Here is a 24,106-nt window from a genome sequence, read left to right on the forward strand (position 1 = left end):
GTCTCTCTGCTGTTTCAGCCGGTTCCTTTCTGTGTTTACTTTTGGTCGGACTCATAAACAAACCTTTGAAATTATTGAAGTAAAATATTTTCAAGGAGTGTGTGTCTTAGTCTGGAACAAAAGGTTATATGTGTGGAAGTGTAGAGGCCCACCATTGAGAACACTGTGCTCATCTTTACCGTGTGAATTTAAAAGTTAATTATAATTGTGTGATCACACAGAAAAATCGAGTTACTGAACTGATATATCAATCTGTAGAGTTAGTGTTGAGGGAACAGCCAACACCAAACCATGAAATATGAGTAATGGAATTAAAGGAATGGAAACTCTTCAAGTCTCCCTGTTTTCTTCTCTTTTGGGTGATATCTAATTCAAATCATGCTCTTCCTGGCATGTGCTACCTTAGAAAACCTTATTTTAATAAAGTCAGATGAGCTAATAACACAGACAACGTATTTAGTGAGTCACTCTCACAATATTTTTCATGCGCTGATATTAGTACCTCAAACAAACTGCGGAGGAATCATTGAGAGAGGACTGGATAGCTTCACAGTACAGAACAGGAAGTGGCTCGACCTCATATTAACACAGAATTACAATCAGTCCGGAGAAATACTTGCATTGTCTCATTAGCTGAACTTGGTCAAGAAACTTCTCAAATCCTGCTGATTCAGGTCCAAGTCGTCACTTATCCTGTGAAATATCTCAACATCTCCTCGATGGATCGGCACATCACGACGCTCATGTTCCCCAGAGGATGAATCCTCCTGACTTTGGTGATCCTCTGACTTTTTCTCTCATGAGGCTCACATCACACAGACTGAAACATCTCAACAGCTGCTGGATGGACTGTGATGAGATGTGGTTCAGACCTTCATGGTCCCCTCCGGATGAACTGTAATAACTCTGGTGATCCTCTGACCCTTCACTCTTCATCTAGCGCCACCATCAGGTCAACATGTTCATGTGTCCAATACTTTGGAAAACTTTCCAATACTAGCTAATGTTAGCATGCTAACACTCTAAACTGAGATGCAGAACACTATACCAGCTAAACATCAGCATGTTAGCATTGTCATTGTGAGCATGTTAGCATGCTGATGTCAGCATTTAGCTCAAGGCACCGCTGCATCCAAGTACAGCCTCGCAGAGCTGCTAGAGTGGCTGTAGGCTCTTAGTCTGGGTATTAGTTTCGTTGTAAAGAAATGAAATGGTCAGTCAACAGGAAAATGACAGGAAACGGCTCATCTGATGAACTGAACCACAAACCTGACCTGACATTCAGAGGCTGCAGTTTTTGATTTGACTGAGTGTGATTTTTGAGGCAAACTGTGTCAGTTGATGAGAAGAGGGTGGAATGAAGAAGCCGGCCAGAACAATAGAGATGCTTAATCTCAAGATAAATCTCTACGTCTTTATTCTCCTGCCTGCCATTTTAAGTAACATTCATCAGGAATGCTATTAGCTGTCAAAGATGATCTAATCTAGTCACAATAAATTTGTGTTTGACATCTTCTAATAGGTCTCCTCTGCAACGACAAGGTGTGGATGCAGTTTCAAAAGCCAGTCCAGTGTGCACACTGTTTTCATATTAAATATTAACGTTCCCTGCAGCTAATATGTTGCATGCGTATTGCAGAATGCTTGTTGTGTATGCTGCACTGTTTACAGTCCTGCTACTGTGTGAATTTCCCTGTTAGGGACAATTAAGTTTGAACTTGAACTTATCTTGTTATCTTGTGTTTTCATTAAGTCTGTTGGCTCAGCACCAGGTGGCCCTGTTTAAGAGCTCGTAGTAACATGATGTGAGATTCAACAGAAGCTCTGTGTCTCTCAGTGAATGTGAATGTAAATGTAAGACCAGTGGTTGTAGTGTCATCATTAGACACTTTCTTCTAACAAGCTTCCTGTTTCAGTGAGCCACGGCTTCATGTTTCGGGGTGAGTTGGCCTCAAATCACAGCATCCACATGAATCATCCCGTCAGAAGTCATCTTTGTAGAGAATGCCCCCAGTTTGTGCCAGCAGCATTGATGTTTGTACCTGTAATCCTGAATCCCATAATGATCTTCTCCTTCTACTGGACAGAAATTGTCCGATATGGACGCAGGTCCTGAGAGTTTTTGAGACCTCTACATCATCAGTGTGATATTGTTTTTCCTGAAACACCTGATGTATACAATCAGACACATGCAGCGCACCAGAAGGAATTGAAGCCCAGGCAGAAAGCCATGCCCCCCCTGCGCAGGTTTCAAGCTGCTCTTGGCACCTCTCTTACAAGTGCAGGAAAGGGCAAAATCAAGTGTGGCAGACCACTATCCTCTCCAGAAGCAGGACGAACACCCCCCCCCCCCCCACAAAAGGCCAACCTCTAGTGTGCCTCCTGATGTGAGAAAGGATGGCATTGAAACTCAAAGTTTAATGGGTTAAAAATGTTGTGTTTTATGTTTTTGTACAAAAATGATACAAATTAAAACTCATACATGCAAATTGATATTTAATTTCTTTTTTTTTTATTTATCAGAAGGTTCAATAAACACTTCAGTTTCAAAAAATTAGAATTTTCTGGCAATTCTTTCATGGTTCAGGCTTCACAGGGTTAAAAATCGATGAAACCAGTAACTGTAAATGTAGCGCAGTGGAAAGTACAATATTTCCTACTGAAATGTAGTGAAGTAATACAGAATGGGAACTACTCAAGTAAAGTACTATTTCCACAAAATGGTATTTACATTCAGTCAGTCAGGTAATCAGTCCTTCAGTCGGTCACTAACTGTTGTCCTCTCTCATTGTCTCTGTGGTTCCTCTGCTCTCTGTGTTTTCCTCAGTTGACTCAGAGTGAATCTCATCAGTTGACTGGTCTGCCACTGCACATTAGCCCTGCCGACCCCCCCTCAGGGAGGAGCTGTACATGGGTGGACGGCGCCCTCACACACATGCACGCACACACATCTTCATGTCTGGACGCACAAACACTCAGTGTACACGGAGGGAAGACAAACTCTTGTGGACAGAAATGTAAACACAAAATGTGAACATACAGACAGCAAACACACACACACACACACACACACACACACACACACACACACACACACACACACACATCCTCAGAGCCTACAGATGCATTTATTTTGAATGGTCCTTATCTTGGCTGTTGAACCAGCAGTGTTATCATTTGTACTCCTAAAATTGCCAGTAATCACTATGAATATCTGTGTGTGTGTGTGTGTGTGTGTTTCCAGCTTAGTCATACTCATCAGAAAACACACACCTCCATTGACTGGAGTGTCTTGGCTCAACAACATTCACAGCAGCAGGAAAGCCCCTCTAAACCCTGATGTTCTGTTTGGGGTCCGAGAGACTCCCGGCCCCCTTTAACGGCTCAAAATACCAGACTCAACATGGTCTGTACTTTCTGAGAGATTTTGAACTGAGGACTGAGTTTCAGAAGTGTGCTACAGAAAATATCACATTACTTCTGTTTGTGGTCTCAGAGACTTCAGCTGTAAAACCTGGTTAAATACGACGTGTACCTGTGATTGGTGGCGACGCAGCAGCACCTCTGACATCCCAAATAAGTCTGTTTGTATTTCTGTTATTGGCGTTTTATAACGGTTTGTTCATCAGAGTTCAATGATGCCAACACAGGACATACTGTACATCTCTTTGCCTGTGAAGGACTTTATATATATATAACATAACATATAAGACATGAAACGTTTCCTTACTTGGTACCAACACTTTATAGTGACATATTGTTGGTATGGTTCCATTTCTCTTAATAGTGAATTTAGCTAACTTTGTCTCAAACCTTTGAGAAAGAAAGCAAGGCTCAAAACATATTAGCACACAGGTTTGTTTGTTTCCAGCTAACGGTGTCGTCACGTGTAATCACACAGTTCCTGTTGGACTGAAAACACCGTGGAATAACGAATAGACCTATAGAGTCCACCTCTCACGGCGTAGCCAGGATCCAGGTGCAGTCAGGTTGCAGGTGTAGGCAGGTGTGCTTAGTGTCCCCGGGCTCTCAGACCCCCAGCTCCACCCTCTCGACCAAATATGGTCACTTCTGGCTCCAAAAAACCAAAATGGTGACGGCCAAAATGCCAAACTGGAGGATTCAAAGCGGCAGTGGCCAAACCAGCGGGGCCACGCCCACTTCTGTTATACAGTCTGTGGTCAGATCACAAATCTGTCTTTATCTGGGCAACATGTAAATCAGGGTCGGCCCTCCTCCAGTCTGGAAGGAGGTGCTGATGCTCCTGTAGCTGTTTAAGCTAACACAAACACGAGCGGCTCGAACTCACGGCACTCTGTGGCCCACACGGATCACTTAGTGGTCAAACTGGTCTTCTGTGTTTCTTCTCTGTCTCAAGTGACAGATAATTTGCGTGTGATTTGAATGTAACTTCCTCCTGTAGAGGTTATTTATTATCCTGTATAGACTGTTTGCTGACGTAGCTCCAGTTGGGTGGAGTAAAGATTATGTCTGCGTTTTGCATTTACACCCTTTCAACATCATAACCCCAACATGCATCTCAAAAGTCCTCTGGAGGTGGTTTCAGTTCAGTGTAGAATACTTCTTGGATGCTACCAGACAGATATCAGTGACTCAGCACCTAAACATCCGTGTAGTGTTCTGCTCTCCAGACCCACAGACCAGAGAAAACGTGTGCGCTCTCGTCTTTGTTGCAGAGGTTCAGTGAGGTTGTTATTTCTCACGTGGACCTTTGATGGAATATTCTCCTGCAGCTCTAATGGTTGCCAGCTGCCAGTCAGGTCCCGCTGTCTCCGCTCTCTGTGGTCTCTAGCGGCTTCAGGAATCTTAATGATTGATGAAACTGAGGGGTTTCTGTAGGACATTTGGAAATAAGTGGAGTGGCACTGTTGGAAAAGGGGGGAAATTCACTTAATGTGTTCATACCACAAGCATCTCTTCAGTACAAAAGGCTCTGATTAAACCTGCAACTCTGATGGAGTTTCAAACTGTGACATCGTGTTTTCTGCTGCTGTGGAGTTTCCTTTGACAATGTTTGTTGCACTGATCAGGCAGCCAAAATCAAATGTTTGGCTCAGTAGGTTGCAAATTAAATCAAAAAAACAAAATGAATAAATCAATAATGGTATTTCAGCGCTCACCAACAACTCACGTTGCCCAGGAGATGAACAGACTTCTGCTCTGTGTCGCCTTCAGCGAGCAGACTGAAGTCACCCTAACCCTAACCTGGAGTCCGCATTCACACCTGCAGTCAACCCCCCTTTCTGTTTGTATTGACGGTGATGAGGTGAAGGCTTTCAGAAGTGTGTGGACGATACGGTCGTTTACGTGTCTTCTGCCACTTACAGTCCAAAGCAGACTCTCGTCTGACACTCAACGTTAAGAAAACTGCGTCAGGTTGCTTTCCTCTCGGGGCTCGGCCTCGTCAGACGGTAACGGGCTGAATGTAAGGATGGAGGATGTATTGCACAGGTTTCAGAAGTAAAATATCTCAGGCTTGTGTTTTATTACCACGTAAAATGTTCAAATGATGGCAAAGTTTGCAAAAGCAAATTTACATACAGCACCTTTACACTGATTAGAGGCGGTTCACCTTTTTATATCGTTGGCTTCATGCGTTCAGTGATCTTTTCATGTTTAAGTTATTGTGTAACTTCATGATCACAAGCAGCTTCTTCAACAATCAGGCCTCTTATGATGATGTTCTGTATAATCATGCAATACAAATGTTGGACAGGAAGCAGGTACCATCACACCCCTGTCATATTCCACAGAACACTTCACATTTTAAATGAAAAGTCTTTTGGTCATTTCATTAGATTTGCTGATAAAGCAAGTCATCCATAAGAGAGCCCGGCTCCTCAGGTGCTCAGTGAGCTGGTGGTTCCCCTCAGGGTCCATGTTTAACTGTAAGGTGCCCTTTAGTAAGTCCTCTACCTGACTGGGATCCTTCTCAACCGTTTTAGGGGGATCAGTGAAGTTGTCACGAGTGATCTGGTGTCTGTCATTGAGTTTAGGGGTATTTTATTGTACTGGCTGTGTTTTCTCGTTGAATTCAGTTCATTTGTATGAAGGCCCATCTGTGGGACTTCCACTGTAAACTAGCTTCTAATTGCTGTGGTATAAAAATAAACCTGAATAAATGAATAAAACTGTGCATGAGCATGGGGCAGAGCATGAAGCAGCCAGTGAGCCATGTCCTGCTGCTGTGTGGGCCAGCTGCAGTGTTGCTGTGTTACTAACCCAGCCAAATCAAAACTGCACTCTTCATTTGGATGAGAGACGGTAATTTCTCCCAGAGGAGTGAAATTAACCAACACCTCCAACTGTACAGCAACTTTTTCATGCAGCACTTCTCACAGCCTGATAATGAGCGGATAAACACCAGGGAGGACTGTTGTTTTAGCTGAGGCGTGCAATACAGAAGTGGCAGGAGGATCCCGAGGATTAGGAGGGAAGGTAATTGAATAACACTCTCCCCAAACTCAGCATCTGCCATCAAAGTGCCTCTGAGCAAGGCGTGCAACCCAAATGTTAAACAGATCTGCCCGGTGGTGGAAACTAGGAGACTGGGGTTTGACTCCGTTTCAAAGGCTTTATTTGATTTTTCATGAGTCCTGTTGGCCCAGTTTTATGGATTTCACATCCTGGCAGACAACTTGATTCATAGGTTTGTCCAAAACCTGGGAAGAGTCCTCCAGGCCCAACAATGTCATAACAGCACCTGGAGCTGGACTGTTACTCATCACGTCATTTCAGAGTGGCACATGGTGCCCTTATTTTTGTGTGTTAAATCATCTCTGTTAGATTATTGTAATTAATTGTAAAGACAAGATCTCATCAGCCTGTTTCACTGGTCTCCAGTCAGTTCACACTCCATGGTTCAGCTCCCTGTTGCATCGCTGACTTGCGGGTCCTCTATGAGCCAGAGCCTCAGATCCTCGGGACTAAAGGAGACCTGGTTTAACAGTTAGGACCCCTCAGCTCTGAAGCCCCTGCTGCAGAATCGGGGACATCTTTTTTTTTTTTAAATGAATGCTCGCGGCAACATGTCTCAGCTGTTTACTGTTGTTTTCATCTTATATTATTGTTGGCTGTTATATATTTGAATGATTTGCCTCCTGACATGTTTTAAAGCACTTGTTTATATTATTTATTTATTCAAACAAATTTGCAAACTAATAGAAACTAGTCAACAAGTATCACAGTCAAATGTTAGTGTTTCTATTCATGATATGCAGCAAAACAATTACAGTAAATTGAAAATCATGAGTAAATTGATACACATCTTGTTTTTGGCACAGCAAGAGTTCTCATGTGCACTGCAGAGGAACGAATTAAACAGCATAAAAACATGCACGCATATTAAAGTCTGGCTGAGAATATGCTGAAAAGGCTTGTTTAAACTCAGTTTGACGTGCAGTACATCGTATTATTGTGCAGAAACAGCCCAGCCTGCTCACATACAGTAAGCCAATTATATGTGCCGTGATACCCACAGTTATGCGTGTCCCGGCTTAGCCGTGCTCTTAGTACAAATGAAGAGTTGCCTGATTAAAAGTTGCACCGCTGTCTGCTGTGATGAGTATATGCAACTGGGTCAGAGAGGCTGCGAGAGGGAAAGACGAGGATGAGGGGAGTGAGGCAGAGATTGATGAAGATTGAGGGAAAGAGAATGAGAGAGAGAGAGAGAAGCTTTAGAAAGCCGAGGAAAGCCGGCGTGATTGGCAAGCAATAGCTGCTACGTGCTTGAATCAGATACAGCTCCATTTTGAGCGTCCTGTTTCTGCTGAGTCGAAGTGAGCAGCTCATGAAGAGCTGGATTTGGCTGCAGTGCATTCAACTTGTGTCTCTTTCTAAGTGTGTTAATGCTGCGACTGTGTGCATTTGTGAATTCAGCATCTGTTGTTTTTAGACTGCTAGCCTTAAGGCACAGGCCTGCATACTAATAATACTGCTAATAATGATGGCAAGCAAGCAAACAAAGATAGTAGAGGAGAAGAGGGCAAGCAAAGAATGAATACATAAAGAAAACACGGCAGGGGAAGGAACAATGAAGGTAGGATGGAAGAAAGGATACCAGGACTGAGTGAAGAAAGAAAGAAAGTAGGAGGGAGGACAGGAGACAGAAAGAAAGAGAAGATACTTAGTTTAAATAACTCGACTAATGTTGTTTCTCTCCTGCATTCTCTCATGAATTCAAATGCCCTCAGTAATCTCTGCAGCGATGCAGCTGCTAACGAAGAACAGCGTGGACGTCCTGAAGCACTGAGGGAGCTCCAGAGTGTCCCCTCATCCAATTAGTGAGAACAGGTCGAGAGCCGCTATAAACCTGCACACCTTGTCAGGTAGAACTCTAAACCTCCATCACGCAGATATACTGTCAAACAGATCCCGGCCCACTTTTAGGGTAAAGACTATTATCATCTGCATAATTTGGAGGATGCCGAGTGTGAATTTAGCCTCCTTCAGCAGAGGGGAGGAAGAAACAGGAGGAAGATTGTGAAGTGTAGTACAAATAGTTTTATATGAGGTTTCTTTGAAGGCATAAATCATGAAGTCTTCAGCGTCTCAGAGGGAGCTGACTTCTGATTAATGTCCTCGAGTGATGTCACTGGAGTCAGCGTCGGTTGAAGACTACGAGTCTGAAAGTGAAAACAGTCTGTTGGAGTTAAAGCAGAGAGCTGACCAGAGATCTGCAGCTGCTGCTCAGCTCTGCTGCAGGCTGGAGGCTCCAGGCGACATTAGCTGCTACTAGCATAACACACCCCAATCTCCCACCCACCTGTCGGTGCTTGAGTTGCATTGTGGGTAACGTAGGCGCTGGGTTTTGACAATGAACAAGAACGTGTGGGATGACATCTGTGGTTCTGACAGAGTTATAAAATAATAAGTCTGTGGAGGACTCTTTGAAAGACTATTATGAATATTATCCATGATTAAAGTGGGAAAATGACTAGATGAGGAATCAGAACACTTAAATTAAAGTTAAAATGTAAACTTGGGGGTAACATGACTCCTGAGTGGTTCTGTTATCTTTCCCTGCAGTGTTGGTGATGTAGTGCCGCATCAGTTCGACCAGCAACAGAAGGGCCGGTCTGATAAAGACTTCCCCGAAGGCTGGTCTCTTGTGTCCCTGCTCAAACCTCCTCCAGAAAAGTTAATGGGGACGTCTTTCTGATGGCGGACCAGATCAATTTCCAGGTCACCGAGAAGCGAGGAAGCATGACATGAGGCAGATGAGACGCAGCCTGTTTAGCTGCAGAGCGTTCAAGATCAAAACTAGACCTGTTAGCCTGTTAAGCCTCCAAGATGAAAAGTGTCATGCAGAAATCAAGAAATCAAAAAACGGTTTATGTTTTCTGTTTTGAGCAAAATTCTGTCTTTTCCATTCAAGTTGGCCGGACAGCCAAGTGAAAGACAAGTTTCAGCCTTAAACGTCAGCGAGCAGAGCATCATGGGATTATTGCAACATCAAGAGCAGCTCTGCCTGTTAGAGATAAACTGTAAGAAAAGGAAGAGGGCAAATCCAACCCTGGGCCGGCAGCAGGAAGGAGGACAGAGAAAAAGTCATCGTCGAGACAAAATGACCCACTCATGGAATGCAGCCCCACTGATTTTATTATGCCATCAATTCTGTGTGTCAGTGCTTCCACAGCCCACTTCCTGTTCACTCCCCCCTCCCTCATCTCGCTCTACCCCCCTCCTTCCCTACGCAATATTATCTTATTCTCTCTCTTCTTTTATTTATATATTTTCCCTGGTATTAAAGTGATTTATCTTCTGTGTTACATTTCTACAGTTGCAAATTAATTATAGATCACAGCCGTCATCACATGGCTCTGCTCCATGGAGACGGTGGACACGCGTGTGTGTGTGTGTGTGTGTTTTCTATCATTGTCACTTAGTTCTCTGCGGTGGAATCATCCAGAAAATCAGGTACACCAAGAACAAGTATATCATGTCAGAGAAGCAGCAGACCTCAGCGCAGACAGAGTCAAATATAGCACAACTACCTCCAGCTGAATTTACATGAGCACACAAAGAACTCATTTTCTGGCTTTGCAGCACAGATCAGATCTTTTCATGGCTGTCTAACTGTGAAAAATTAAAAAGGGTATAAAAATGTCCCTTTTCACAATAATTATGTATTATATGTATAATAATTATGATTTTTCTGTGCGTATAGCTTCATTTCTGTGCTTGTATACTTTGCTGTCCATTGAAGTGTTTTAATGTGAAGCAGCAGCAGCAGCAGGAGGAAGTGTTACCGTAGTAAATTCATCCAGCTCTGATTCTGCTGCAGGAGAGCCGGCAGTAAACAGAGGCTGATATCAGTCCCATCAAACTACAAACAGTAACACTGGATTACATGATTCATTTCCTGTCTGTCCCTCATGTGGGGGCAGGCAATTTAAATGCAGCACGGAAGTGGCGGACTCCACCACTAACAATAAAATATGCTATATAGAGAGGCAATTACAGAATATTTACACACTGAATGGCTATTGCTGAAAAAATGCAGAGCATAAATATTAATTTCATGAAAATCTGAATAAATAAAACTTCTGTTTATTCACATATCAAACAATCTGCCATTTAACTTCTTCAATGGGGTGACGTCAGGTCTGCGCATCAGTACAGACGCAGAGTGTAATGACGAACACAAGTCAATATTGGCGTGACATATCAGCCTCGTGGCTGTTCAGACAAATCGTCCTTTTCACTAATGTGGCAGGAAGTGGCGAGCTGAGTGGTGCTTACCCAGCCTAGCATAAAGTATGTAATTATCCTGACATCTCATTGCCTCTGAATTTATGCTTCTGTAATGGCTCAGACACACTGAAGCGCTGCCACAGAGACTGGGCCCTCTTCACTCCAAAACACAATGTCTTGAAAGGACACTTGGACCATTGTATCGGTACTTTATTGTTATTCCAGCTGTCACTGTTTGTCACTTGTTTTTGGCACTTTAGGTCGAACTGTAATGATATGCGGTTGGCTCACCTGCACTTGATGAATGTGCTCTCTGTAAGTCTGTGCGAGTGCACACTAAATGACTAAAATGTAAATGTGATTGCACTCACACATGCAGAGACAACAATTGGCCCCATGGTTTGCATAAAATGCCTTCATTTGTGGAAGCGAACGACACCCTTGGTGTTCAGAGGCAATTTCACACGTCAGTCAGTTGACTTTACTGTTTCTCTTTATTTCTAGACTGTGAAGCTGTGTGAGGGTAGAGAGGCCTAATGATAAGTAACCGAAAGGTCACAGGTTAGAGCCTCACGTGTGAAACGATTCAGAGTTACATTCGTGTAAAAGTTTGCTGAGTAACTAACGATGGCTTGACCGACAAAAGGTGTGGAGTAAATATATGCTAAGCTATCAGTTTATTAGGTCTGCCTGTACAATGTGAAAGGTATTTTCAGCCAAGGGCATCATTTCTAATTTCAAAATCATATTTTTGTCAACCTGAAACTATAAAAGGGGGGTCACTCTGACTGCCCAGCTGCCAAAATCCAGATTAGAGAAGAGAGCAGCTGCACACTGAGCAGCTAACGAAATAAAGACACTGGATGCAGATGTTGACGGAGCGGAGCGGAGCGTTCACGTCTTCTGCTGGATGACAGTTTGAAGTACTTTCTGCTTTAACAGTATGAATCACACAAGCTGTTCTTTGACTAGATTTCACACAGTCTGTGTTTTCACATCATGTGTGATGGTTCACAGCGAGACATCAGATCTCTGTCAGCTATCGTGTCTGATTCTGAACAATTCTCTAAAAACTACTACTCACAGTAACAAGAGTGAATGTAATCTGTTACTTACATTCCTCCAAGAGCCGGACCGGCCAAAGTCCTCCTGCATGGCCTGAGGCGACCCACTTCAGACCAGTACCTGAAGCCCAAAGCCAGTTCATTGTCTTCCTGTCACACAGACGCTGGCTCGCAGCCCATCCATCAGGATGAAGCAGCATCAACTGTAAATATGCAAACATAATCAGTCCATCGTCATAATGTTAATATTTAACAATATTTACGTCTAATAGTTCTTTTTATATTTGATCTGATCTAATGCAATGCAGTTCCACAGTCCTGCAATGAGTCCAGTCTTTGTGGAGCTCATGAGGCCGTGATTGAACTCTGGTGTGGTCGAGGTCTCAGTGTCGGTCAGTGTTGGTGTTCTCTAACGCTGTCTGCGTGTCTGCGTGTCTGGATGTCTGCGTGTCTGGGTGTCTGCGTGTCTGGGTGTCTGGGTGTCTGCGTGTCTGGATGTCTGTGTGTCTGCGTGTCTGGATGTTTGGATGTCTGCGTGTCTGGATGTCTGCGTGTCTGGATGTCTGCGTGTCTGGATGTCTGTGTGTCTGGATGTCTGTGTGTCTGGATGTCTGCGTGTCTGGGTGTCTGCGTGTCTGGATGTCTGCGTGTCTGGATGTCTGCGTGTCTGGATGTTTGCGTGTCTGGATGTCTGGATGTCTGGGTGTCTGCGTGTCTGCGTGTCTGGATGTTTGCGTGTCTGGGTGTCTGTGTGTCTGGATGTCTGCGTGTCTGGATGTCTGTGTGTCTGTGTGTCTGGATGTCTGCGTGTCTGCGTGTCTGGGTGTCTGCGTGTCTGGGTGTCTGCGTGTCTGGGTGTCTGGATGTCTGCGTGTCTGGATGTTTGCGTGTCTGGATGTTTGCGTGTCTGTGTGTCTGGATGTCTGCGTGTCTGGGTGTCTGGGTGTCTGCGTGTCTGGATGTCTGTGTGTCTGTGTGTCTGGATGTCTGGGTGTCTGTGTGTCTGGATGTCTGGATGTCTGCGTGTCTGGATGTCTGGGTGTCTGCGTGTCTGGATGTCTGCGTGTCTGGATGTCTGGGTGTCTGCGTGTCTGGATGTCTGGGTGTCTGCGTGTCTGGATGTCTGGGTGTCTGGGTGTCTGCGTGTCTGGATGTCTGTGTGTCTGGATGTCTGCGTGTCTGGATGTTTGCGTGTCTGGATGTCTGTGTGTCTGGATGTCTGGGTGTCTGCGTGTCTGGATGTCTGCGTGTCTGGATGTCTGGGTGTCTGCGTGTCTGGATGTCTGGGTGTCTGCGTGTCTGGATGTCTGGGTGTCTGCGTGTCTGGATGTCTGTGTGTCTGGATGTCTGCGTGTCTGGATGTTTGCGTGTCTGGATGTCTGCGTGTCTGGATGTCTGGGTGTCTGGATGTCTGGATGTCTGCGTGTCTGGATGTCTGGGTGTCTGCGTGTCTGGATGTCTGGGTGTCTGCGTGTCTGGATGTCTGGGTGTCTGCGTGTCTGGATGTCTGGATGTCTGTGTGTCTGGATGTCTGCGTGTCTGGATGTTTGCGTGTCTGGATGTCTGTGTGTCTGGATGTCTGCGTGTCTGGATGTCTGGGTGTCTGTGTGTCTGGATGTCTGCGTGTCTGGATGTTTGCGTGTCTGGATGTCTGGGTGTCTGGATGTCTGCGTGTCTGGATGTCTGCGTGTCTGGATGTCTGGGTGTCTGCGTGTCTGGATGTCTGGGTGTCTGCGTGTCTGGATGTCTGGGTGTCTGCGTGTCTGGATGTCTGGATGTCTGTGTGTCTGGATGTCTGCGTGTCTGGATGTTTGCGTGTCTGGATGTCTGTGTGTCTGGATGTCTGCGTGTCTGGATGTCTGGGTGTCTGTGTGTCTGGATGTCTGCGTGTCTGGATGTTTGCGTGTCTGGATGTCTGGGTGTCTGGATGTCTGCGTGTCTGGGTGTCTGCGTGTCTGGATGTTTGCGTGTCTGCGTGTCTGGATGTTTGCGTGTCTGCGTGTCTGCGTGTCTGTGTGTCTGGGTGTCTGTGTGTCTGGGTGTCTGTGTGTCTGGATGTCTGCGTGACTACGTGTCCTTGTAGTTTGTTAGTGGGCTGAGTTGATTGTTTGATACCTACGTGAGGCCCAGTGTGGACGAGTCACTGTAATGTGTCTCATGCTGTCTCGTGAGTCATTGAATTTTGTGTTGCCCATTCTTGTCATTATTATTATTATTATTATTTAGTGAGATTCAGCCGGCGTTCCTTGAGCAGGTTAGAACGAGGCAAACTTTGGTTGAATTAAGCTCAGTGTGTGTAGATCCTGTTCAGTTGTAAGTGAAGCAGGTCCTAACTGTATATTGAAATATAGTCATTGAAATGCCGTTAAAAAAACTGACATATCTGAATCCTGATACCAAGACGTCTTTTTGATCTGCAAACAAAACCACGCTGACTGCGAAGTTATTATAGAGATTAGTATTTATAGAGATTTGGGTCAAAGTCGTTGTGTATGACGGCAGCCTGTATTCAGTGACCAGCTACACCAGTACTGATAACAACATTCCCACTGGAAGATTTCTTGTGGATTTCTAAACCCACTCTTGGTTGACAGCCAGTTTCCAAAACAGCTGTGAGGAACCACCAAGGATCAGGGATTTTAGCAGTTTGTCAAATTGGTTTCAAAAGCGCTTTGGACAGCATGCAACCAGACACACGCACTTTATTCAAGTGCTGTAGAGTTTAATATTCTCCTTTGTCTGTTAGTTCCTCTCAGGCTAACAATAAAGGAAACAAACAAACACAGCAGACTTCCTTTTCTCCTTCAAAACATTAAATGCTGTATGAAACAAATTACATGCATAAACATTTTGCTTTTGTCAGGCACTTCACCTGAACCTCACTGTGTTGGGAAAATTGTGCTGTAGACAAGTTTGGCACAAAATGAATGTTGGCACTCAGTATCAGGAGCTCAATTATGCAGCACTCTGACTGAAACTGAAAGGATTCTGTCATTCTGTCAGCGCAAGTTTGACATCACCGCCTACATCTGTGCGGACCACTTCAGAAGTACCTGCAAAACTGAAAGGATAGTAATTTGCACGGGGGATCATCGTAACATAAAACTGTCTCTGTTGTTGTCTTGGAACAAAAACAAGTTTGGTGTCAGAAATGAATATTACATTTTGATGTATTAACTCCACTTTGTGTGATTCTCCAGGGATTCTTACTTTGTCTGTCACTCGGAGTACCTCTGCTTCCCCCGCTAGGGGTTTCTGTGAATTTCTTTTTCTCTTCTTCGTCAGGTCTTTTCCTTCCACACAAAAACATATTTCCTATTTGAAAAGATGTGTTTTTGTTGGCAGAAGGGAAGCGGCAGCAGAGCCATAATTTGCCAACACGTCTGATAACCTTTTTTTAGGCAGATGACAATTAAGTAATGGGGTGTCAACAAGCTAACCTGCTATTAGTGTCTGTTTCTTGTCATAGTTGTCCAGCTGGAGGAGACAGGGACACAGTGAAAGGGAGGAGAGGAGAAAATGAAGGGGTTGTGTGGAGGAGGAGGGAAAGGCGACAAAAACAGTTATAGTCAGGGAGGAGAAGGTCTTTTATATTTGATATATTATCAGGTTTTTTTCTCATTTGTATAGCAGTCACAATAACTTAAAATATCAAAACAGACAGACAGACAGAGTCTGCAGCCAGCAGCTCTGTGAGGCTGTAACATCAGCATGCTAACACGCTCACGACATGTTGATGTTCAGCAGGTATATTGTTCCCCTTAGTATAGCCTGTTAGCGTGCTAACATTAGCAGGAAACACAGAGTCCAGCTGAGGCTGATGAACGTCATCATGAACATGTTGACCTGATGATGGCGCTGATGAAGAATCAGAGGATCACCAGAGTTATTACAGTTCATCCTGAGGGGACCATGAAGTCAGACAGACAGACAGACAGACAGACAGACAGACTGTAATCTCACTAACCTTTCCACTCTGCCTTACATTTGGAAAATATGACAACAGTTCAAAGTGTAATAATGTTAACAAACACATTCTGTAGGCATTGAAACCTGTGCTAATATTAGGTGTCTGTATTTGGACCACTGAGCATGTGATTTGGTGTTCAGCACTTTGTATGGAACAATAGATTTTTGTGTAAAAGTAAAAACTGCTGTGGAAACTGTAAAATATTGTAATTTGCAATAAAGACCAAAGAAAATCAATAAGAAAGAAAGAAGGAGATTACAGCAAAATGGGAAACCAAGTAATGAGCGGATTTGATCAGGAGAGGAGGAGGAGGAGGAGGGGAAAAACAGGAAGAGAGATGGAGGAGACGAAGAAGAATGAAGCGAGGGAGCAAAGAAGGAAACATGCAGAGGAGAAGGAGAGGGTGAGGAAGACATTTTGACTGGTTATTAGTGCTGGGGGTGTTTGTGTCAGAGCTGCTCTGGATTAGACAGCCTCTGACACATCATATTTCCTCACCTTTTAATTGGACTGTCACGCCTCGGACCACCCGCCCTCTGGCGTGGGGGCCATGATGTGTCCCCGCTGGACGGGTGCCTGCGTTATCTCGCACCATTTTCACAGTTTGACTTAGCAGAGAAAGAAAATTATCACAGGCAAATATAGAAAGAACACATTTCACATCTGCTTCTTGCCATGAAGTGGAGGTGGCTGAGGTGATAAATGCTCAGTGTAAAGCTGCAAACACCGAACAATCTGAGTTACATCTGCGTTAGTCCGGCTGTGACTGACAATCGAACTCCTCTGGAGACGTCAAATCAGGTGATCAGGTCATCTTAACTGCCCCCATCTGGTCTCAACATGCAGTCTCATATTTCAGTGGGAAGATGATGAACACAGTCACACAGCAGTAGTCAGTAATGTTCCCCCTCTATCACGACGTCTTTCTTAAAATGAGCTTTGTGTCTGTTTTCCTAACAAGAGACCACTTGTGGTCACAGTGTGAAGTTGTTCCACTGCTGCAAATGCAAAGGAGGTGAGAGTTGACGGGCAGGTCAACAGAGTTCATCTCTGACCAACACTCAGAGTCTCTTTTAATCATGAAGGCCGTCCTTTTCTCACTGTAGCCAAAGTAGCTTTAATTGCCTGAAGTTAAGGATCCACTCTAGACATGTTTTAGACATCAAATACTCAGCTTGGGATAAAAAGTTGTGTTTTATGAGATTTTCCCCCTAAAAAAGTTCAATTAACTTCTTGACATCTCCTCTCTGAATATATAAATATTGTTCATTTCAATAGTTTAACAGCTGGACACAAGATGTCTCCCGCTTCAGTGAAAAGTCTGAGACCTGGGGGTTTCGTACTGGACTCTGATTGGCTCCAAACTAGTAGTGATGTCATGAATCCTCCTTCAGCAGATGAATGTGAAAAGACATATTTACATTTATTCATTTGTTTTTGTCCAAAATGACGTACAAATAGAAAAGATTCTGCTTTTTTATTATTGATGGAAAGATCACAGGTTTGATTCCAGCGTGTGATAGTTTCCATCCAGAGTTAGTGCAAATTTTAAACAGATTTCCGGAAAATGATCTAAACAGCTGGTGGAGCTAATTCTCCAGTCGCTGCCCTTAAACCACCACAGAAGAAGAGGAGGACACAACGAGATGGGGTCATTAAAGAGCTCCAGTCGAAGCTCAAACGATGGAGAACCATGTGGAGAACATGATGGGAGACATGACATCTGTGTTGTGAGGAAGGTTGCAGCCTCCTCATCGCTGTTTCCAGCTCTTCACTTTCAGTCACAGCTTCATTTATTCATCAAGTCTGTTTCTGGTTTTAACCACAAACAACTTTTACACCTGACAGGAACGTTTCCACACAAATGTATATGCACATTGAGAATGTACATGAAAAAGGTGGAATGGAAACAGATAGTGTCCATCGCTCATGGAACACTTTACATCTCCCACTATGTGTGCCGATACTGGACATGGAGTGATGACCTGGCTCTACAGTCACTTCTCATCCTGTTTCCTCTCCGAATCTTTCCTCTGATTCTGGGTGATTTTCACTCCCATCATTCACATAATCGCATGCTTACACACTCGTACATCTGTGTGAGTACGTATTCATGCCATAGAGCTAAGTGGAGGGGATGTGATTGTGTGTGTGTGAGAGACATGAATACATGGATCTTCTGACTTGAAATGGTTTGATTGTGTGGCCCATCTCCTTCAGCAGACTGCACTCCTTTTGTGAGACGTAACAAAAAGCAAGAGAACAGAACACGTTTTTGTATTCAGCTCGATTCTTTTCAGTGTCTCTCTCCCCGCTCCCCTCGCTCTCCCTCTGTTAACCAGCGACTCGCAGTGGAAAGCTTCTTGTTTTGGTGATTAGGAAATGCATGGCAGCAGAATTCATCCTGGAGGAGTGGAGAGAAAGAGGAAATAATATCTAGCTCAGTGCAGTGCAGTGTGGGTAATGTACCAAGGGAAGGAGGCCAGTGCAGCTTCGCTGTTTGACTGGACCTCAGCCCACCTGCAGGGACGCACACGGGCCTGAACACGAGGCGTAATCAAACTGACTGATGTAGACTGACCTGTTACCATCAGACAGTGTCTTTAACTTATGGCTGAACAGGAACTTGAACTTCAGAGCTTCAAATTAAAAGCCTGACTCTCAGTTGTTAGGGTTATCTGTGCTCTCAGGAGCAATTTATACGACTGGCTCTTTAGATAATGAGATTTCTGTCATTAAAATGTGACATCTAAGGATAGATAACTACTTTCCTTCAAGTCGACGACTTGAACTGCTTGTTAGGAGCAAATTGCTTCCCCAGCTAAGTTGAATGAAATGTGATCCTGTCAGGAATACGCGAAGGAAACACTCTGTTCTTCGTTAGTTATAAACGACTTGTTTGTGCAGGCCTGTATGTGCGGAGATACATGACGTAACACCATCAGTTAAGTGTATGTGATGGGATGCACTGGCCCTTTAAATACAATGCTGTGTCATGTTTCATGTTCAGTGTCTGTCAGGGACAATGCAGAGACATTTCTAGGATTTGAAAAGTCACAGCATAAGCATAGACTGTGTTTCTGATACCGTTCAGTTTCTTCTTTATAATTCACCTTTTTCTAGAACAACATGGGGTCCCCGTCTTTAACCTGCCATGTCTGACCGTCTCACTCTCAACTCCTGAGATGCCTTTATTTTCTCTCACCGGCAGCTTCCGTCTGTGGTCGTCCTGTTCACAGTGGAAACACTGCAGGCAGCGGCGGCAACCTCTCCTGCCTGCCTGCATGTGTCTGTTCATGTGCAGCGTCGCATTACTTCCCCTCCCTTTGAGTGAAGTTCATCTCTGCTCCATTAAAATGTCTGAAGGCCAACAGGAATCCAAAAGTGAACACAACATATTATTTGATGTTTTCTTTATGTTCATCTCCAAAATGTTCATTTATTCACCAGGTTTCCAAATAAACTGTCAAATGTTTTAGTCACATTCATGATTGTATTTTTTAATAAACAAAATAATGAGCCCCTGACTTACTATGCAGTACATTGATCACACAGTTCTCATTTGGTTTGCTTTCAGCTGATTTAGATTATTTAGGCAGCAAATATTAAAATCCAGCATTTTATGATCATAGATCAATGAAACTGCTGTTTGTTCTTATGTTTCTTATATTATTTACCTTAGACACATCGATTAACGGTGTACTTTCTCAGTACAAAAATACATTTGAAAATACACACTGTACTGTGAGCTGGAGGTAAATATTAAAGCCGGCATCACAACATTTCGAACATGTGATCATTTATGAGCGACCTGGTCTCTCTAAAGATACCAGGGAAAGAAAAACCATAAAAACACATTCACATCATGTCCCTCGTCATCGTCGCGGCTCTGACCTCTTGTTCTACAAGTTTCTGTCCAACCAAACATGCAAATGACAAACTTAAACAAAAGCTTAATTAGACATTCCCGCTGCATGGCACCTGCTGCAGATGTGATGTGTAGGAGTCCTCATTAATGTTTTGCTGTATTGCTGAAATGAATAGTGATGAAATATTCTTCTCTACCATCTGGCAGGCTGATAAGTCATGCATGAAAAGCAGCGGGGAGGGGAGCTGATTAAAAAACGCTGCTATAAGGGAACTAATGTATAAATTCATTTGACAGTGACATTTATGTTAGAGAAGTCCCAGCTGAGGCTCGCTTGAAGTGTCTTTTACTCTCATGTCCCCCTGCGATGTCTGAAGTGTGGACTGACAGGGGACATGTGAATATACAGATACCTCCATATGTATTCATGTTTGTGCTTGTGTATGCACGGTATCTATGCGACTGGTAGGGAACCACCGTGTGTAATGCAATGTGATGTGAAGGCACCTGAAATAACACTTCTGTTAAATTGTAGGACAAAACATTTTTCTGGTACATCTGCAGAAGTTTCAGTGCCAACATTTTGAATGTGTTTGTTTGGATGAAAACTGAGGTGTTAGAGGCAACAAACCCTCCCTCATTTGTTGACGAGCCTGCAGTAAACATGAGTTGCAGTCCACTGGGATTTGTAGATTTGGAGACGTTTCAGGCACCAAGCAGTAAGGCTGGGGGGCACCTGGGGTCTGTACCACGAGGAGAGATCAGTGCTTATCCCTCAGTGGCATCACAAAGCCGGAATAGATCACCATGGTAACCTATGCTGCCGGGCGGACTTCTTCCAGAGCAGGTTAACTTCAGAGGATCAGACACAAACCAGTCAACAGCCCAACTACTGACCAGTCAGGTCACTGGGAAAATGGAGCCATTACTCAGACGGGATCCTGACAAAAGAACTGACTCTACAACACAGCGACATTTTTATTATGCCAGAAAAATGACTTTTCATTGAGTGTCCAGGATAATTATGTCAGAGATATTAATATTTTGGAACGGTCCAGAGATGGTTCAGCCCCCTGACAGCTGCGTTTTATTGCACTTTATCTTTCTTACTGACAGGATTCCTGACAGTCCTACAGATGTCTTTGTGAGTATTAAACCTTTTTAGACAAGATTAAAAATTGGCAATAAAACGTAAACCCATCGTTGCCTTTTATGAGAAGATCAAAATCTGCACATGGTTTGTAAACTGCTTTATGTTGCTTACTGTTTTTTAATGTATATTTTCCATACTCACTGTACTGAACATGCAAACGCTCCCATATAACAAGCAATCATTTAAGTAAAGATATTTAAAGACTATACAACAGAACTTTAAATCCTAAAATAATTTGATTTTCTAGCATCACAATATATCAACAGTCTTTTACTAGAAGGTGAGCCATTGGAATCTGAAAATGAGTTCATGTGTCCTGATCCAGCTACCTGTCAATATGCTGCACTTCTGCAGGTTTGAGTTTTAGGATTTGGTGCTCTGACAACACTCTAGACCACCATGGTCCAGACGAGAGAAGATCTGAGTTGATAATAGAAGTTGATCCAGATTCAGGTATTACCAGCGCTCAGTGAGCAGCAGCGAGTGCTTTGGAAATGTTTTGATTCAGACAGTAGAATGACAGATGATAAACCTCTGCGTTGTTTATGTCCTGCCGATTAACTATTTGCTACCTTGATTTGATTTGATTGCTACCATTGTTTAATGGTATTTAACGTCTGTTTGTGCTCTCTTGCTGTTTCTTGTGCACAGGCACTGGATGTTCTGACTGAACACAAACCGCTCATGCAGCAGAGTTACAGTGATATCAGTGCAGATGTAATGTGTGCAGCTGCAGTAAAACTAACCACGAGGTCAAACACAGCTTACAGCAGCTATGAAAACTGGATTTATCTACATTTACAGTTTTGCACAGCAGCAGTCCCAATGCAGATACCATCAGCCTGCATCTGTTCTGCATTTACACAGCAGGGTTTCTCAAACAGGTGCAGTGACCTTTAACTCCACCAGGGAGATGATACCTCTGCCTCCAGAAAGTCTCTGACTGACCAGAACATACCACTGCTCATGAATGGTGCTGTCATCTCTGCAGCAGAGTCTGTTGTGTCAGTAGATATACAAACTAAGTTATTGCTTCACGCAACCTTTTTGCTGTTACCCTTCTTGTTTTATTATAACCTTTAAAACAGGATTTCAATGTTTGACACTGTGGGCCCTCCCTCTGGCAAAATTCCCCTGTTGTTTGCCTATATTTGTTGACATTTAGTCAAATTGTCCACATTAAAAGCAGCTGAATCAGCTGTTAGCAGCTCCTGTCTGCAGTGTACTCATGGATGTACAGATTACCATCACTGGATCACTGTGGGACTGAAGGAAACTTAAAAACAGGAGGATTCCCAGGCAGGTTCTGCAGTTATGAGGAGCATCTTTTTTCCTGTGGTTTCTAAGTGGATGTATTTGCAATGGACATCAGAGATAATGCTATCATCAGAAAGAAATCTAAAGAAAATTAAGCCAGTTTTCTTCTGAGGTCACAATTAAAACCTACACAGTAACAGAACACCACTAAACAAACAGGACACATTATAGAAAATGACCCACGGCAGTACATCACACACGTACGTTAGACAAATTCAAAGTCAGGGTGTTTGTTTATGAAGCAAAACCAATGAATGCAGAGTTGGTGCTCACACAGTTAGTAGCCTTTAGCAAACTTTTCAATTTTAAAGCTACTGAGAGAACTACATTTTATAAAATGTAGCTGCCGCCACCCAGAAACAGAAGTATCATCAAGACTCAAAGACAACAGCTTTGGGCCAGAGCTCAGACTGGCTTCTCGTGTGCTGCACAAAAACACATTTTACCTCTTGACCTCACTGAAAGTTAAAAAGGGACGCTTCAGGCTTGTGAAGATCCACATGTTTTGTGTTGCAACACATCTGCACAGTGATGAGAGGATATCTGCAGGAGTGTGAGTGAATGAGGACTTTGCGGTCGCTGCCTCTGTACCTGTCTCACCGCTTCAGTTGTCCTTCATTGTTGGCGTTTCCTCCGTCTGTCCTCTTGATCTCCTTTGGTCTCTGGCTGCTCTTGTTGCTGTGTGGGCTGTTTGCCACCCCGCACAGTGACCGAGCCTTTCACAGGAATAATCTCCACGCTCAATGTAGCAATGAAAGGCAGGCAGCAGTCAGAAGGTGAATGAATAATTTAGCTGTGGTGGCCACAATAGACACCGCTAACCCACATAGCCCCAGTGGGCTGTCAGTGGTGTGGGGTTGGTTGCACTGAGGTAGACCAGCCAGATCAGTTCTAACATCCAGTACACAATTAAAGCCTCCTGAGCCGAGAGTGAACCAGGACAGATAAACCAGGAGCCGAGAGCGGACCAGGACAGATAGACCAGGAGCCGAGAGCGGACCAGGACAGATAAACCAGGAGCCGAGAGCGGACCAGGACAGATAGACCAGGAGCCGAGAGTCACTATGAAGACTCAGCTGATGATTCAGAGACACCACCACACTGTGACTTACAGCCAGTTTAAGTGTTGAAAACCTCAATCTTCTAAAGACCCTACTGTCAGTAACTGAGTCCTAAAAACAAACTTCACAGTGCAGTGAGAAAATCCCTCAATTTTATTTCAACACAATGCGTCAATGTGTTTTTTTTCCCTTTTTCTTTCTTTTTTAGTTTAGTTTTTCGTCGTTTTTGTCTTATTTCTGCAGCTGCATTTGTTCTGTCTGTACTTTAGGACAATACTTGAGTAATTGCAGTGACTGAAAATGAGGGTGCAAAATTATCTCCCCAATACTTCAGTAATTCAAAGGTTTGAGGGTTCTGGCCCGTTTTAGGTTGGTTGTGTTGTTTCTGTGTTTTTGCTGCGAGACACAGACTTTTGAAAAAGTGCTCTCTAAACAAAGCTTGAAGTTCTCATTATTTGTGTCCCCGATGGGCCCCTCCAGTTGATCCTCTGGAGCCTCTGACTGGGGGATTCTTTACTGGGCGTCGTGGGCGAGAAAAAGGGAGAGGGTTTTAATCTTGAAAGAGCCAAACGTGCAGCCTGAAGCGATAAAAACAAACTCTGGCACCATCCAGGCTGCAGCAGCAGAAAATGATGACCCCACATGAACCACATGAACCACTGCCTCGACAGAAACTTAAACAAACAATATTGTAATAATCTTTCCACTGAGGAGAGAGAGAGAGACAGAGACTGGCTGCAGTTAAGCATGAACACCTGTGAGCTACTGCAAGCTGAATAACTAGACGTAGAGGAGCTCCCCTCATTCACTTTGTCAAAAGTTAACAAGCTAAAGTGTCCTTTGCCTGAATAAAGGGCCAAATGCTTCAGACAGGACAAATATCATCCATGTGAAGAGATATTTGTCCTGTCTGAAGCATCCTGTCTGGTCCAGATCCTCAGTAAGAAACAGCTCATC

The 24,106-nt window shown here is 43.9% G+C and overlaps 1 protein-coding gene across 1 annotated transcript in view; it reads left to right on the forward strand.

The window, feature by feature from the left end:
• grm7 (glutamate metabotropic receptor 7) overlaps positions 1 to 24,106 on the forward strand; it is a 222,415-nt gene that overhangs the window by 17,019 nt on the left and 181,290 nt on the right. The gene's annotated exons all lie outside the window — the stretch shown is intronic.

This window comes from Enoplosus armatus, chromosome 3 (assembly GCF_043641665.1).
Source record: "Enoplosus armatus isolate fEnoArm2 chromosome 3, fEnoArm2.hap1, whole genome shotgun sequence".
NCBI lineage: Eukaryota > Metazoa > Chordata > Actinopteri > Centrarchiformes > Enoplosidae > Enoplosus > Enoplosus armatus.